Raw genomic sequence first — 12,651 nt, forward strand, 5'->3', positions numbered from 1 at the left:
AGCCAATGGTTCTCTTGTTGCCGGACGAGTAATGTTATGTTGTAAATAATTACAGTGGCCACGCTCCTATGAGAGGCCCCCAGTTTTTTCATCCCACTTATAGGCTCCTGGGACTGACAGGGCGACCAAGTCCACTTCCCAGGCAGGCCCCAATTCCTGCCCCACTTGGAGCAGGCCCGGTTTGTGGGACGCTTCGCAGAGTCCAAACTTCGGTAAACTCCTCTCTGCTCGCTCTGTCCTTGCCAGCCCCATAGTTTAACCACCGGAAAGCTTTTGCTATCGAAATAAATCCACAGGTCATTAAGACACGAAATCAAAGGTTAACAGGGACAGCAGGTAATGCGGCTATAAAAGCTGGCCATTACTCGAGCCCATTAAAGACGCACGGATGATAAAGCGGTGCCCCCCTCCTGTCCCTTATGAAATAACCGAGGCAGCTCATAAAGGCCCGTGCGGTGCCAGGAATGGATAAGGGCGTCATGCATCGACGGAGCGGCGGTGACTGGGGGTCTCAGGTAATGCACGACGCACCGTCCACCGAGTGTACTGGCCGAAGGGCTCTGGAAGTAGGGGGAGTGTGGGAGCAAGATTCTCAGAATTGGTAGTGGACACCCAGGTTAAATGAGCAGCGGTGTCTGGGATACAAAGAACCGTGCCAGGGTTGTAACAAAGGCCCCCGCGGGGGCGTAGGGGGAGGCCGGCTTCCCCATACTGGAGGGGGCACCCTCAGCCCCACTTATGTGAGTTTGAGGGGCCCCGTTAGCATATCTTGCAGTGGGGTGGGGGCTCACGTTTTGAGCCGTGCTACTTGTACTGGCGGCCAGTGAGCAAAGCGAGCTCAAAGACTTGCACCAGGCAGCTTTGGGGCCTGGGGAGGGCGTCGGGGGAGTGGGCGTGTTCCAACAGAAAAAAAAAACCAATGGGTCAAATTCTGCATTTTAAAGTACAATTTCACATACATGGCTAAACCAGCGTTATGCGCGATTGCCATTCGGCGTGTCTCAAGTCCCTCGCTGCTCGAGCCAATATAGAGTGACAATCCTGCATTGTGGCTCGAGTACAAATAGTTACAGCTTACTGAGGTTCACAAACAAACCCCCGCTTAAAGAAAAAATCACGTCTGTTGGTAACAGTCCCACCAAGCTCACCCCAACAACCCCCTATAGCCAAAATCATACGAGGGCAAAGTGCGGGAGCTGCGTAGTATCGCCCCTGAGTGTTGTAGGGGTATAGGTTCAGAGGGAAACATACTAATGCCCCAGGTTGTCAGTATAGCTGCCTGTACTTACCGGGACTTGAATGTCTCCTAGCTTGCTCGGTGTGTTCTCGAGAAAATAAGAGAACCCGCCATTGCCGCGCAGGGTAAGAACCTGCTTCCGGTTCCGATACTGAATAGAAACATAGAAAACGGAATCCCGGCCAAAAGCTTGGTTCCGCCATGTTGGAGTAAGCACATTTCACTTTTCTTGTGAACAATGCTGTTTAACTATAAGTTGTGGCGCTTTCTTCTTACTAATCTGGCCCACAACTTACACCACAGATATAACTTAAATACAAAACACAATAGTTTTAATTAGCCCGCAAATAAGCCAGTGCCGACACGGTTCAAGACAAGTCAGGTCCCGGGCCGGCAGCCAATCACAGCGCGGCCCGGGGAATGACGGCACGGGGGTGTCCCGGGCCGGCAGCCAATCACAGCACGGCCCGGGACAAGGGGCGGGACTTAAAAAAAGAGTCAGAAACGCCCCCGAATCGCGTTTTCACGGGGAAAGCGTGATTGACAGCCAATCTCTTCCAATGGCTAGCCTCCATTTATGGAGCTAGCCAATGGAAGACAGAGGCGGGACTAAGCCCCACACTGTAGGAACATAAGATTTCTCCTGGGCGGAGCTAGTGCTCCGGCCCCAGGCGAAACCTAAAAATCCTATGGGAATTCAAACTGAAAAATCAAATTTTGAGACATGTCCCATTTATTCTTGGCCCGAGTGTGAATATTTGTTGTCCCTCTTTGAATATGTGTTGCCCCCCTAAAAAGTTCAACCACAGCAAAAACTGTACAGTCTCCTTATTTGCATGACTGTTCAGTTTCAAAGAGTCCAATGAACTGTGCACAAAGTTAAGAAATATTTTGATTGTAAGCAGTACATTCTCAGAAACCAGTCAGACTGGCAAACCTATTTTTCACAGTACGGGTTATGTGCAGCCTGTAGGGCTTCAAAACTGCTGAAATTAAAATATAAGTATGCCATTGTGAATTTTGGCTTTTTATAGGATGCCTACTATAAAACTAGTTAAAACAATAGGTTTTGCTACCAACCTGGACTTTTTAAATATTTGCCAGTCTTGCAGTACTTGTTTTTGGTATCGGAGTACTCTGAATGGAAGTCCATCCTCTGCGTTCACAAGAGCGTTGATTTCAACAAGCAGTACTGCACCCTTTTTTGCCTTTAAATAGTGCTGAAATTCACTTCTATATTGTTTGCTGTTTGTAAGTTAGTCCTAACTTAAAATTCTTTCCAGAATACTTTCTTATGAGACTCAAGGTTTCAAAAAATACAGAAAGTACTCATGTGAATCCTAAACGACAAAAAAAAAAGATAGAAGTGATCTGATTGGCTAAAAACAGATCCTCATCTGAACAAACGAGAACTCCTCCTATTTGAACACACGTTTTTGATTTCCATTCTATGCAGAGCAGAACATTTTCAGCCCATTATCTTCTTCCACAAAAAAGATGATAAAGGAACTCCACACCCAGATAGACAAGCATTTGCAATGCAATAGGTCTCGCAGTTACTTGAGTTTAAGCTAGTGGCATTGTAAATGACAATGGCTTTTATTTGTTTTTTTAAATCTGTTTTTATTTTCATATGGAGAACAAAAGGGGGCTCTAGGTACACACAGTACAAGGCCCACAACCCTATGTAGGGCCGGCCGCGCAATTCAGGAGAGTCTCGGGGGATTACGGGGAGGCTTATCAGAACAGCTTGTACACACCATGTCACCAACAACCCTTGTTGGGCCGTTGGCGTGATGTACGTAGCGTAGCATTAGATTTATAATCGTGGGTGAGTTTCAAGACCCATAGTTAACCTGGACAATAACATAACAATAAGAAGGACAGAAGGTGTAGGCAAGAGGCCTACGGAAAGAAAGTAGTAAGGAGAAAACAGGGAGGTAGCGGCAAAGGAGTAAAAAGATCAAGAAAGAGAAGGGCCTCTATAGCGAGGGAGCTATGTTGAGACAACAATGATGGGGAAAGTGCAGGCGAGCGGGAGGGGAAGCAAGGGGGGCCAGTGTTGTATACTAGCCAAGCCATGGGCCGGTACACGGGTCATGCGGGCCTATGAGCAGGGCCATTATGTTTGTGTAGGCAATCTGTCAGGTTCAGGTGGAGTTACAGCATCTTCAAATAGGCTTAAGGCCTGGAGTTTCGAGGGCAGGAGACGCGCATGTTCTATTTTACAGAGATATGTACCTAATGGATTCCAAATTTTTGTTAAGCGGGTGTCGCGGGACTACAGTCGCGCTGTGAAGAGTTTCATAGTCACTACGTGCCATAGGTGCACAAACCAGGCAGCAATTGGGGGGGGGGGTTCCAGTATAGCGCTATGAGTTGCTTAGCGGCTCCTAGCATATGGAGAGCTATGTGCCAGTCACTACGAGTAAGCTCTTTTAAGTTGTCGAGCTTCAGGCCTAAAAGGACCGTGGCTGTGGATTCAGGCAGAGGGAAGTCCAGTACCTTCTTAATATGACTAAGAACTTCCTTGCAGAACAGTGTCAGGGGAGGACACGCCCACCAAATGTGAATGAAGTCTCCAGAAGCATTCGAACATCTCCAGCACAACGGTGAGGATGTGGGGAACATTCTGTGCAATCGAGAGGGTGTATAGTGCGTCATGATCTTATGCGCAGTTTCTCGTTGCGATATGGTGCCATAGACCTTCGGTATGTCTCGCCACAGGCGGCCCCACTAAGCAGGCGTAATTTTAGTGGGAGATATTTATTGCCATTGGCGCTTGTGTGGGTGAATGGTTACTAGCGGGGGATCTCGCAGGATCTGGCACGTCCGAGAGATAACACCCTTTGACTCATCGAAGGAGCGTACCAATCGCTCAAAGGGGGTGAATGGGCGGTTGGCCGCCTGCTGCATCTCAGCAGCTGTGCATACTGGAGCCTAACTCCCATTGGAAGTTGGAACTCCTCTCTGCATTGAGCAAATGTTTTGAGTGTGCCCCCAGTGTACAGGTCGCTGATCGTTTTGCATCCACCTTTCAGCCATTGTGAAAATGCCTGCGGGTTAAGGGCTGGAGGGAATAGGGTGTTACCTGCAATGGTAGTGTGCGGGTAGGGGAAGGTCGTGAGCCCCCTAGATACGGCCACCTTGTCCAATATATCCAGCACTGTCTTGGTGGACACCGCAATATAAGCGCTGCTGGAGCGTGCAGCCTGATGGAGGCAGGAAAGATCCCAGATGGTTCGTCCGGTTACCGCCCTATCCATATCCAACCATATCTTCTTGCTCTCAGTCGTTGTTCACTCCGAAATGATACGAAGATGGGAGACCCAATATCATCCCAGTAGATTGGGGCACGCTAATCCTCTTCTATCCCGCGGGAGCATGAGAACTTTGTGGGAAAAGCGTGGTCTACGCCCGCCCCATATGAAACTGGTGAGATCCTGCTGAAGGCTCTGGATCTGGTGTAAGGAGCGTACCAATCGCTCAAAGGGGGTGAATGGACGGTTGGCTGCCTGCTGCATCTCGGGCGAGGACGCCCAATGTCGCAGCTGTGCATACTGGAGCCTAGCTCCCATCGGAAGTTGGAACTCCTCTCTGCATTGAGCAAATGTTTTGAGTGTGCCCCCAGTGTACAGGTCGCTGATCGTTCTGCATCCACCTTTCAGCCATTGTGAAAATGCCTGCGGGTTAAGGGCTGGAGGGAATAGGGTGTTACCCTCAATGGTAGTGTGAGGGGAGGGGAAGGTCGTGAGCCCCCTAGATACGGCCACCTTGTCCCATATATCCAGCACTGTCTTGGTGGACACCGCAATATAAGCGCTGCTGGAGCGCGCAGCCTGATGGAGCCAGGAAAGATCCCAGATGGTTCGTCCGGTTACCGCCCTATCCATATGGAACCAGATCTTCTCGCTCTAAGTCGTTGTTCACTCCGAAATGATACGAAGATGGGAGGCCCAATAGTATCCCAGTAGATTGGGGCACGCTAATCCTCTTCTATCCCCCAGGAGCATGAGAACTTAGTGGGAAAAGCGTGGTCTACGCCCGCCCCATATGAAACTGGTGAGATCCCGCTGAAGGCTCTGGATCTGGTGTTGTGGGATGGGGTGGGTAGGCATTGGAACATATACAGTATTTTTGGGAGTATCAACATTTTTATAGTGTTTAGACGGCCCAGCCAGGAGAGAGTCAGGGATTTCCAACCCCTCAGGTCTTCCAAGACCGTTTTCCTACATTCCCACAAATTCATTTGGGTCCATGTGGCAAGAGAAGGGGTCAGCTGAAGCCCTAGATATCGAATGGAGTTAGTGGACCACTGGTATGGGACGAGTGCTTGCAGGGTCGGTATCTCCTCCTCGGGGATCATAAGGTTCAGGGCCCAAGACTTCCCATGGTTAATTTTAAGACCAGAGACCCGCTTGGGACTGCAGCAAGGAGTGTAATGCCGGGAGGGAGATATGCTGGCGAGATAGTGTGAGGAATAGATCATCGGCAAAGAGTGCCACTTTGTTCTGCTGACCCGCGAGGAAGAGGCAATGTATGTCCGCAGCTTGCCTAATCATCACAGCTAGGGGCTCTACCACAAGGGCAAAAAGCAGTGGGGACAGGGGGCAGCCCTGCCTTGTGCCCCTGTGTATGGAGATAGGGTCTGTAAGCTGACCATTGACTCGCACCGAGCCTGCGAGGAGAGGTAAGGGGCCATGATCCTAGCTATCATGTTCTGGCCCAGTCCAATTTTCTTCAGTACCGCTCGTAGGAAGGCCCAATCAACCCGATCAAACGCCTTCTCCGCTTCAAGCGATAGAAGGCATGCTGGTATGTTCCAGTGTTGTGCCTTCCCCACAAGATGGGCAATTCTGCGTACATTGTCTGCTCCCTGTCGATTCCGGATGAAGCCGACCTGATCCGGGTCTACAAGGCCAGGCATGGGGGGGATCGAGGCGCTTGGCCAGTATTTTGGTATGGATTTTAGGATCTGTATTCAGGAGGGCTATGGGACGGAAGGATGAGCACAACGTGGGGTCCTTCCCCGGCTTGGGAATAAGGGCTATTTCTGCCATTCCCATGGAGAGCGTTGGTCCCTCCGTATCAGAGAAAGTTTTAAACAGCCGCAGGAGATGGGGTTGGAGTGGTGTTAGGAACAGGCGAATGAAGGCCAATGGTAGGCCATCCCGTCCCCGTATTTCCCAATAGGGAGGACCTTTAGTGCCGTCGCCAACTCCTCTGTTGTGAGGGGTTCCTACAACTGCTTGGTTTGATGGGAGCTAAGTGGGGTCCAGGGGCATTGGTCTAGGATAGCTTTGATCTGATCCGAGGGCGGCTCGTCCGCTGTGTACAGGGCTGAATAATATGCCCGGAATACCTCACATTTGGCCCTCTCACCATCAGGGAGCTGGATGTTAGCTATGCGTGCCCTCCAGTGCGCGCTCGCAGGCGTTTCGCCAGCAACCTACCCACTTTGGCCCCCCAAAAGTGTCGCTGCTTTAATGCTAGTAGGGCCCTCTCCGCCTTGTTGGTGCGGAGGGAACGGAGTTGCCCCCTAAGGTTTGCAAGGCGTTGTTTATGTACGAGTGTGGGGCGTTCCTGGTCCTGTCTCTCTCGATCTTTAATGTCCTTGGAGAGGCTACCCTCCAGAAGACGGGCCTCACGCGCCCGCGCAATTGCCAGGGAAGTAATATGGCCGCAGATCGTAGCCTTAAAGGCATCCCATACTACAGGGAAGTGTGTTTCGGGAATTACATTGGTCGCAAAATAAGAGTCAATGGCAGTCCGTATGCTCTCCAAGTCCACTGGGTCCCGTAGGAAATGCGGCGGCAGACGCCATCGTGGGGCACGGGATAGACAAGCAACCGGGTCCTGCAGGAGAAGTTCAACATGAGTGTGATCAGAAAGCGAGATTGCGGACATAGAGGGTGAAAGCGTGTCGCTGATCAGGGCATGAGAGATAAAAATATTACCTATGCGCGAGTATGAGCGATGGACGTGTGAGTAATACGAAAAATTGCGTATCTCAGGAGAGTGGTAGCGCCAGGAGTCCAACAAACCAAGGTCCGCTATTTGTCTCCGGAGGGCCGAGGACATGTCCCCCGTCCCATGCGAGGAGGCTTCACTGCGGTCTATTTTAGGGTCCCACGCCAAATTGAAGTCGTCCCCCCCACACGCCCTAAGATTAGCGAGGGATCGTGTGCGGTACGTGGTCCCTCAAGGTCGTCCGGAGATATGAGTCCTGCATCTGGTAGGGCGCATACACATTACACAGTGTAAAGAGGCGTTGTCCAATTCGAACCCCAGCCCTGATGAAGAGGCCATCCGAGCTACGGAAGACCCTGGATTCCCCCTGCCTGATGCCAGCTCTGCAAAGGATTGCCATCCCAGCCCTTTTAGTGGTCGCCGTGGCCCAGATTTGGAGGGGATATTTAGGGTGAGCCATGCGAGGAGTATCAGCTTTTAAAAAGTGAGTTTCTTGTAAAAAGATAATGTCTGGATTGTGTTGTAGAAGGTAGCGCCATGTTTGTTGCCTTTTGTTGGGGGAATTAAGTTCCTTAACATTAAGGGATAAAATCTACAGGGGGCAAGGTATAGTCATGGTTGTGTCATGACCAGGTTTAGTCTGTCATGCCACCGTAGAGAGCAAGATGGGATAGTGGGGAGAAGGTGGAGGAGGTCGGCACTCTCGTCAAAAGGAGGGCACCGTCGGAAGGGGGTTCCCCGCTCGCCATAGCCAGAGGAAAAAAAAAGTAGGAAAAGAGAGAAAGAGTATCATAGAAATCTAGAGACAAAAAGTAGATAACCAACATTGGCCAACCGGGCCACTGTGTCCTGTTCTAGTTGCGGATCAGCCTAGGCCTTAAGGCCCGGTGATCCCAGAGATGTCACTCTCTCAAGAACAGATAAGGGGTGCGTCGTCAGCCGCTCACGGGGTTATCTGGGCGGGTAGTCCACTACCATTAACACTGCAGGTAGGGAACTGGGTATAGACGATTCCTGAGATTGATCACCAACCCCAAGGGGGTCAGGGACACTTTTCGAGGGCAGCCTGTTCATTCATTTGGAGAGGTGGGGTTGCAGTCGATCAAGGTGATGGAGAAAGGGAGTTTGCTGCAGGCTTTTCCCCTCCAGGGATCTGATATGTTGGATAATGTCCTTCTTAGCTTGCGAGGATGAGTGTTCATCGGGAGGCGGTGAGCGTCTATGACGGCGCACGGTGGACCATGATGGCTTGGCGGGTGCCCGCATGAGGGGCAGAAGTCGCGCAGGTCTAACAGGTGACGTTGAGGATTATTTATGTTTTTAAAACGAAAACAAAAATAAAAGGCATTGTTATTTGCAAAGTGAATAGCTCAAACTCGCATAAATGGCGAGACATATTGCATTGCAAATGCTTGTTTGGCTCTAGTGGCGACAAGGCGGCCAGTCACACATGCAAATGAAGTGTTTGAGGTCAATAGGCAACATTAGGCAATCATATTTGAAGTGTGGTCAGTGAGAATTTATGACTGGCTTCCGAGGGCAGCCTGTTCATTCATTTGCAGAGGTGGGGTTGCAGTCGATCAAGGTGATGGAGAACGGGAGTTTGCTGTAGGCTTTTCCCCCTCCAGGGATCTGATATGTTAGATAATGTCCTTCTTAGCTTGTGAGGATGAGTGCTCATCGGGAGGCGGTGAGCGTCTAGGCAACTTTAGGCAATCATATTTGAAGTGTGATCAGTGAGAATTTATGACTGGTCAACAAAGGCACTAGACTCGGCGGCGCGCACCCCCACCCCCCATATCTGGCCACATACATAGCAAAACGAAATACAGTGCTTGGGCTCTAATTCATGAATGCGTCATAAATTTCGAAGCAGAAGGGTAATAACAACCACGGTCCACAAATCAAGGCCTCCAAAATAACCCAAATGAGCTCCATGTTTGTGAACTTGCTCTCGGGGCGCTATGCGAATGGCCCCGAATATCGGATGCTAAATTATCGGACTGGCAGCACCCTGAACTGCTCTTACAGGGACTCTGGCAGCATGCATTCCAGCTTGTTTTGCTATAACTACAGTGGCATGGACCTCACAGTCAACCAGCAAGCCTCTTCCGGCCACTTCGGGGCGGTGAGAGACCGCTCCCGTGGCTTCGACTCAGCCCAGCTGGCCGCCCATGAGGGCAGGTGCAGGCAGACCCCCAGCTGCTCCCTTCCCTCCCCAGAGCGCTTGCCCTGCTCCAACAGCAAGCAGCCGCCCTCCTCCTCCGCGTCCCTCCCCCCCCGTCGGAGCTGGCGACCCCCGGCAGCTCCAGCCACTTCACGGAACTCGAGGAGACGAGCGCCTCCTCGGAGGCGGATGAGGGCACCTCCTGGAGCAGCAGGGCGTCGGCAGAGCCCCCCAGCAACCCCTCTGCCACCTCCCGGGACGGACAAGCGCCGCAGATCTTCCCCTGGATGCGGAAACTTCACATCAGCCATGGTACTGCTCTTTCATTTTTTGAGCTGTGAAGAAAATGTCCTGTTTTACTTCCTACGCCCCGCTGAATTCGCCCAGTTGTGGACCAGGCCCGCATGTATCCCCCGGGTGAGCGCTGGAAGATGCTTTAAATGTTTGTGGTTTGCTGCTATGTTGAAATGACGGCCAGCCACTGCTAATTCAAAGGATGCTGGAATCTTTTTTTTTGTTAGTTCATATTTTAATTTTTATGCAGTCTAACTACAGCAAAGGTGCAGCGTTACACTTTCTTTATTGCCCGTAAACCTTTATTTAAAGTAGGGGACACTGATATGCGCCATATAAATGGGGCAGCTGAACAAAATCCACTGGAAGGGGTGGTTTGGCATTTCTTGCACGCTTTCTGCCCCTGTCCAGAGGCTTCGTCTGTACGCTTTCTGCCCCTGCCCAGAGCTCTGCCTAAGTGCCAAGACGAAAAGCAAATGACAGCGGCGTGTAATAACAGCAGAAGGGGGATCATAGAGATAGGGAGGGAGGGAGAGGGCGAGCAGGGGTGCTAACGCCGCGAGCCGTCGACGTGCACATCGCCTGTCTTCCAGGCGCGTCCACATCTCCTGTCTCCCTTCCGAACAGAAACCAACGACAATAGCCTCACCAAGGCGGGTAGCACATGCGCTGCGTCGCTAGGTAAGACCTAAAAAAGGAGAATGCTGCAGCACACAACCTCTATTAGCTGCAAGAGAAGAAGTAGATTATGATAACGTTGTTTTGTTTTTTGTTTAAATCTACACATAGAGAGACGAAGGGAAGAATAAATCACCAATCAGCCTCCCAGCTGTCAGTCTAACACATGCAGATTGATGAGCTTCATATTTAATGCGTTCATTTATGATGCCACCATTTAATAAGTTATGCCTTCACCCACTTATCATGACATTCGTCATCATTGGGCATGCTTCCCCACCTCTTGTACCGGACTGTACTATAGTTGAAATTTCTTCAGCTTCTAAAAGCCCCTAAAAATCTATACAGAGACCCGCTTGCTACGAAGGTCTGTACTCATCCAAGGGAGAAAAGAAGGTTAATGGACATACAGTATGCAATCATATGCTGTAAGGAGAACACCCTGGCCTGTCACCTATGAGTATTCTTGTGCAGAGATCGAGTCCCAAATGTCAGGAGCCAGAAGAAGGTGTTCCTACTGAAATCCATCAAGCTAATGAGAAATAATTTGCTCTATGGCTGACAGTGTTTGCCATACGTTGCAGGAAATACAAGGCGATCATCTGAAAACTAGAGTCCTCTCCTCACCAACACTTGAAAAAGCACCCCAAACACTTATTTGTAAGCTGGCTGAATCCATAATTTGCAATAATGTTGCTTTAATTTTTTTTTTTTATTACTGTATCAACATAGGTAAAAAAAAACACAAATCTTTGTATGCTTTGTTTAAAAAACACTACTTCAGGTTATGTCTTCAGTTGATTGTAGAACTCCATTAGCTTTGGACTGTATGGAGTCCAATCTTTGTTGTTTGAGTGGTGGGTAATTTGAATACGGAATATCTGATAGGGACATCTTGCTGCAGATTCTGTATCTTAGAATTCTCCCCAGGCACCAGACTGGATCTGTGAATTTTTTCAGCAGTACCTCTGCACGTTTGGGAGAGGGCATCGGGCAACTCCTTAGCGACGTAGTCTTCTGAATGTGACATCAACGGAGTTCATATAAGCCCTCCCCCCAACTGGCTGACGTCAATACCTTCTTTTCCGTGCTAGAAATGCGGATCCGCACTGCAGTTCCTCTAGCTGTTTTTCAGCCTACTTGACGTTTTTTCATCAACGGGGCAGTGTACCTTTTTTCTACCCTTTTTCAATGTCCGCGGGGTTCAAGCCTTGGGAGCCCTATGGATGACAAATGGCTGCCACAGACCCTCACTCGGTTTGCATGTGGTGTCTGGGTAAGCACTTTGACTCTGACGAGGGCCTCTCTTGTTGTCGGCTCCGAAGGAAGGCGCGAAGATAACGTCGCTAGAAGCTCCTTGTGGCACAGATGTCAGTCGTCTTGTCGTCCTGTCGTTCTCAGTCTCCTACACACTAAGACCGCTCGTCCGCTCTAGGAGCCGTTCCAGCGGGTGTTATTCTCCTTAGAAAGTTCAGATGTAAGTCTCGGGCGCAGGAGGTCGAAGTCGCAGCGGCTCTTGCCTTCGTCACCTACTGCTGGTCCCTAATCTTTTGTTAGTATCGGGTCATGAGTCCTCCCCACGCCTCCCCGCCTATTCTGGCGTGACTTTGACCCAGATTTGAAAATACCATCAGTTGCTTCATTCTATTTTGGGTCATCACCTTCCTCTGGAGCGCCATTGGGCCCCACTGAGATGCATGAGGTCGGCTAAAAGTTTGACACCATAGTGACACCTGTGCACAGCCCATCAAGGCTACCACCTTCGGCTCCTGCTTCTTGTCTTCAGACTCCAATATCTGCGTTGGACTTTTATCTGCCGGTTTCGATGATAGGTCCATCAACGCCTCTCTTTCTCTGATGTAGAGGCGTCCCCTTATTTGCATCGACTGGCTTAGGTTGCAGCGTTGGATGCGGCACCAATGGAGTCAACCATCTCACACTCTTTTCCTCTGCTCTCTTGAGCCCTTCTTCTGGTTTATCCTTCTGTGGACCATGGTTGTGCAGGTACTAAGTGAGGTTTTGGACACGGTTTCACCTCCTATGCAGTCTAGCTGGTTACTTAACTAGGGTGACGCCAGTGTCTTCGAATCTTCTCCAGCCTCCTGAATCCTTCTGTTTTGGCCACAAAGGTGAGTTCCGCTCTGGTGGACATGCTCAATTGAGTTTCGGCTGTACTGGATTTACAACTTCCTTCTGTGGCATTGTCAGCAGACCCTTTAGATTCTACTTCCTGAGCATTCTAACGTAGAGCCTGTCCTTCCTTACTGGGAATGTCTTCTTGATATCCTGTTGGGTGCTTGGTCTA

General features: G+C 50.2%; 1 protein-coding gene and 1 pseudogene across 2 annotated transcripts in view; both read left to right on the forward strand.

The window, feature by feature from the left end:
• The window catches only part of ZFYVE16 (zinc finger FYVE-type containing 16), a 589,878-nt gene that overhangs the window by 426,196 nt on the left and 151,031 nt on the right, over positions 1-12,651 (forward strand). The window lies entirely within an intron of this gene.
• LOC144819108 (homeobox protein Hox-B5a pseudogene) lies at positions 9,135-9,715 on the forward strand (annotated as a pseudogene).

This window comes from Lissotriton helveticus, chromosome 2_1 (assembly GCF_964261635.1).
Source record: "Lissotriton helveticus chromosome 2_1, aLisHel1.1, whole genome shotgun sequence".
Taxonomy (NCBI): Eukaryota; Metazoa; Chordata; class Amphibia; order Caudata; family Salamandridae; genus Lissotriton; species Lissotriton helveticus.